This window comes from Phascolarctos cinereus, unplaced genomic scaffold, assembly GCF_003287225.1.
Source record: "Phascolarctos cinereus isolate Bilbo 61053 unplaced genomic scaffold, phaCin_HiC Scaffold_4;HRSCAF=312, whole genome shotgun sequence".
Lineage (NCBI taxonomy): Eukaryota > Metazoa > Chordata > Mammalia > Diprotodontia > Phascolarctidae > Phascolarctos > Phascolarctos cinereus.
In genome coordinates this window covers 493,774,946-493,780,454 of record NW_027555847.1, presented here as the reverse complement: position 1 = coordinate 493,780,454, position 5,509 = coordinate 493,774,946, and the positions used below count along the sequence as shown (strand labels likewise).

At 34.3% G+C, this 5,509-nt stretch overlaps 1 pseudogene; it reads right to left on the bottom strand.

Moving 5' to 3' along the window:
- Positions 1 to 1,440: 1,440 nt before the first annotated feature.
- LOC110212560 (cytosol aminopeptidase pseudogene) lies at positions 1,441 to 4,396 on the bottom strand (annotated as a pseudogene).
- Positions 4,397 to 5,509: the final 1,113 nt, after the last annotated feature.

Here is a 5,509-nt window from a genome sequence, read left to right as displayed (position 1 = left end):
GCTTCTTGATTGGTTCTACTTTAAGTAACCAGAAGAAAATGGAACCAAGAATTCCAAATATATGTAGTCAGTTTCTTTGATTTGGATGGGGTCATTCTGAAACAAAAAATATTACAAATAGCACAAACTGCCCATTATACATTATACCGGAAGCCAATGGACCATCTAAGTTCATGCTGCTTATTGACTGCTGGCAATTCTTATTTATTTCCAAGTGGTCCAGTATAGTATCAAAAAACACAATGTCCATTTGACCATCTGTTGTTCCTTATAACCAATGTTCTTACTCTATAATACTTCCTTTATATAAAATGGTTTATTTCAGAGTATATATATATATATTTTTTTTTCTTTGATGTAATTCAAATCTTACCAGAAACAAGTGCTGAAATAAAATAACACAGGTGTGTAGCACTTTATGTGAAAGTAAGTTCTGATATTTACAGACTGAAGTCCTATCTAAAGCACCACAAGAATATTAAAATTCTTCATAATATCCCAGTCTAATTCTTGACTGGTACTATTTTATCACAGACACCCTCAAATACGTTTCTATATTCCTTAGAAATTACAGACTGATGAGTGAAAAGTAAATAAACCAAACCAGAGAGTGAGTTGGAGACAGAAAGAGAGGAAGACGGAGAAAGAGAGGGAAGGGGAGAGAGAGAGAGAGAGAGAGAGAGAGAGAGAGAGAGAGAGAGAGAGAGAGGAGAGAGAAGAGAGAGAGAGAGAGGCGGAGGGAGGGAGAGAAAGAGAGGACAGAGGGACAGAGAAAAAGACACATAAAGACATGCTCAGCAAAAAAGAGTTTGGAGTGGGAGCAGAGTTCCTTAGGTTCTTAGACAACTTAGTGATGTGTAAGTGTCTAATTCACAGCTTCTCAATTCTTGCTTTGAGTAGTATTATATATTTGATAAATATACTTATACAGGAAAAAAAGATCCAGATCAAAATAACTTTTCTTCAGAACATCCAGTTTAGCAGCCTGGGACAATTCCTAGATATGTAACCAGAAGTTGTTAACTATCTACAACAGCAGTTCTCAAAATGTGGTCTGTTGAGGACAATTGTGGGTGCCTGAGACCCTTTCAGGGTAGTCTGTGAGGTCAAACTATTTTCAGCATAACACTAAGACACTTTGTCTTTTTCACTCTCATTCTCTGATAAGCACGCAACGAAGTTTCCCAGAGGCTATGTGATCTGTGAATTAAAGATTTAGTTGCAAATGTGAAGATTGAGTTAATATCTCATCTCCGGAATTGCAGTTTTGCCTTAGAAATGAATAAATCTAGAAACATGACTGAACTTGTTATTTTGCTTGTATTTGTCTGGTTCACCATCAACTAATCATAGTAGATATTTTATGTGAATATCAACTACAAACAAGTAGTGTTGAAATATTTAAAATGTTGAATAACATTTTCTTTTTTTGTATCATGGTTACAACTGGAATAACTGTGAATTTTTGCACTGAGGTACGAAAGTAATAGTGGGTAAAACTATTTGCACTTTAGCATAAATGAAGGCAGAGGCAACAGATTGTACTAGTTGTCTGTGAATTGTTAAATGCCATGTACCACCTGCAATTACAAAAAAATTGTCAGTTTAATGTAAGAATGTCCTTGACAAAGCAATAAAAATCATTAATTTTATTGAATATTGATCCATAAGTATATTTAACACCTATATGATGTAATGGGAATCATAAATAAAACATTTCTATATATGACTTAGTATGACGGTTGTTTCAAGGAGGAACATTTATGCAATACAGGTGCAGGATGAAGTAGTTATTATTAGTTGAACATCATTATTTCTTGAGAGAACAACTGATAGATGAATTATAGTTTTTAAGAAAGGTATTCAGCAAAGATTTTTTAAAAATATAATGAAATGATCCAAAGAAAACATATGAATTATATATGCAACCAATGACAAAATTTGATATTTCAAGTGAAAATTATAGTTTTGGAAAACTTGTATCTTTTGTCAGAAGCTTGATAGATTCCCAGTCCTTAAAGACTTTTCTGGTGAAATTCATGGTGATATTAGCAAATGTATGTATGTATGTATGTATGCATGCATGTATGTATGCATATACATGTATGTGTACACATATATGTGCACACACATATATCAAAATGAAATATGTCAACATTCAGAAGATCTGCATATATCAGCGACCCGTTATTTTCCAAATACCTAATACATGATACAAAATCATTAATGGACAAAAGATCCATTTAAAGTGCAAGATAGGACAATATAATGTAATGCAAAAGGGACAAAAAAGTTCATTTAATATGGTTTCAGAATCTACATTGCAAATAAGCTTTAAAATACTTCCACTTGTTGGGTTTTTGTTTTGTTTTAGAAGGTATTATGTGCAATGTTCAAAAAAGGCTATTAAAATGTTCTCCACTTTTCTACTTATGCATCTCTTCTTCATATATTTTCTTTTTTTTTCCAGATAGCAAGCAAAGATAAGTTTGTTGCTTAAGAACAATGGATAGTAACTTTGTTCATGGTTTCTCATAGCAAATCTAAAATGATTAACATTTTACCTCTTAATTCTGTTCCATAAAGTGGAAGGTTATTATGTTTTTTTAAACAATCAGCATTAACATATAAACATATTTACAAAATCTGTTGTCAGAGCCTATGTAAGATTTGGCTTTCATCACTGAGTACCTGTGTAAAGTAAAATGGTTTCATTCATGATCCTAGCCAAATGTGTTTCATTTTATTCCAGATTTAGGAAGCCATTATTAAAACATGGTTTTAACCCAACTATCCAATTTAAGATGAAATACAGGAATTTTAAAATCAGTACTTCATTGAGAATTTTTTTTGTGTGTTTACTCATTTGAACTAGAAACTCTGTCAGGGTCCTCGTAGGCCTTCCTGACTTTCCTTTCCTCAGATATGGAACTTCATTTTTATTTGTCATCCTTCCTGCTACATCCAAATCAGCCCATTTAGAATGGGTCACAAATTCCTTCAGAAATGTTGCAGCGTAAAGCTCCCCCAGATCTGTAGTTTGTAACATTATTAATGTCAGCAAATTGACAATCTACAGCTTGTCCTGTATAATGGTCAAAGGTGGCATCCTTCACATGTGGTGCCCTGTTTCATTGTTTGCCTCAGAGAGTTTAGTCCAGAGCCAGGTTGAATTGGTAAAAACTTGAGTGGCACCTGACCCCAAAGCTACGTCTACGGTATCTGTTAATGTTGCAGCATTTATTATAACCTTTGGATTAAATGTATGGGCATAACTGAATATTAGCTAGTATGATCCTCCCTTCTGTATCTGTATTATCAACCTGTAATGTTTTTTCCATTCCTCACCCTAACAACATATTCTGGCTTGTGTGCCTTTCCACTGGGAATATTTTTGCAAAGTGGAGCCAAACCAAAAGGATTAAGTGGTAAGTTTAGAGTTGCTGCTGTGATGATGGTTGGACATAGAGTTGTTGCTCCTCCCATGTCAGCTCTCATAAGATCCAAGTTTGCAGAAGGTTAGATTGAGATGCCACCACTATCAACTGTAATTCCTTTTCCAACAAACAACAATGGTGAGTTATCTACATTGCCTGTATAGTGGATTTCTAAGAAAACTGATAGTTCATCAGACCTTTTTGCCATGCTTAAGAAGGCTTTTTTGCTTGATCCTCAATCCAATATTTCATTCTTGTGTATACCATTGTGCTGTTAATCACACTTTTGAGCTTCTGCTCAATGACTTCTGCCTGTTGGCTGGTGCTTCCATCAAGTGTCAGGCTAGGTTCTGCCCATCAGCAAACACAGCTTCTTTCTGCCAAGCTTCATCATCACCACTCCCATAGAGTTGAGCAGAAAATGCAATCTTCTTTTTTTGCTTTAGCTCATCAAATTCAGAGCCCAAGAACAGCCCCTTCTGCAGCAGCTTAAGCATCTCCACAGGGATCCACTTCCATAGAAGTAATTTACAGGTCCTGAGTTTGCCTTCATTCAGCTGCAACAGCGACTTGGATGTTTTCTTTGCCTTCATTCCAGTTTTCCAGTTCATCTATTCCAGATGTCTTTTTAACCAGGCCATCTGCAATAACACTGGGGAAGTCCTGATGAAGATCATAAAATATATGTGTTTTGCCTGCTTTCAGTGGAGGCCCAAATAGGTCCAAAAGTTCTCTAAGTTTTCCAGGTACAAGTTTATCAAATTTGTCTCCTGAGCTTGTAAACTGAAGGGCATCATCCTCCTTCTCTTTGGCATAGATGCCTAAAACAAAGCCCTTGGTTGTGGCTCTGCTTTGTCTGAGGCCGGATGAAACAGAAGAGCCCTAGCACGTGAGTAGCTTCACTCCCAGGCTCCAGACACCAAGTCACCTCAGGCTGGAAGAGCCAGTGAAAGGAGCATTTTGTTGGGGCAGCAGAGGCTGCCCTCCAGTGGTGGCCGTCTTCATATATTTCAACCAAAACAACATATCATAATTGATTGAAGTAGAAGCAGATATGAGAATCCTTTTGTTAAGCAATAAACAGAAATAAAAAAAATACTGTTCTCATTACCATTTTTGGAAAATGCACTTATTTTTTATTATTTTTTCAATGTATTAACTTTATTTTTATTTCAATAAATTACAGATGCATTTTAAGACATTGATCAGTTTTAACTTTTAATAATATATATAAATCACAGAAAGAAAAACTTTTTGGAGTTATCAATGATTTTTATGAATTTAAAGAGGTTCTGAGACAAAAAAATAAGATTAAGAGCAATTGATCAAAATCTATAGTGGTGGTATTTTTGGTAAAAACATGAGAAAGGAATAGCAGATTTTTGTAAATAATTTTCATCAGCAGACACTATCCTAACATTCACACCATTGCACTCCTTCCAAAATAAATCCCATTGCATTTATCATTTGTTGATTTTTTTTTAAAAAATCATATAGCAAGCCAAAACATAGCTCTAAAATTTTTTCTCCTAAAAGTTTCCCTCATATAATTTAAAACTGACAGGCACTAAAAATGGACAATGAGCTGGATCCATAATTAAATAAATGATCTTATGTTTGTACTGTATGTTTTAAATATATTCTTCCATTTTCCCCACTTAGCAAACCAATTTATAAACCAAAAAAAAGAGAGAAGAATGAACAGTTTGGCAAAACTAACCAATATGTCAACTGAGTTAGAAAATGTAAATACTGTTCTACCTCATTTTGTTACACCTCTACAAAGAGAGGAGGGAAGTACATTTTCTCATCTCTTCTCTCAAACTGAGCTTACTCATTATGATCAAAGTCCATTTTTTTAAACATTATTATTATCTCAGGGATATTATTAGATGAAATTCATGTAAAGCCATAATCTTCAAAGAACAAAAATTTTGGGTCACCAAAAAAGCAACAGAAAGAAGTTTGATATTTCAAAACGGGTTGAATTGTACTGCAAAAAACAATTTGCATAGAAAAAAATGACATTAAAGATAGGATCCAGAAAATATGTTACCAGAATTAAGACTTGA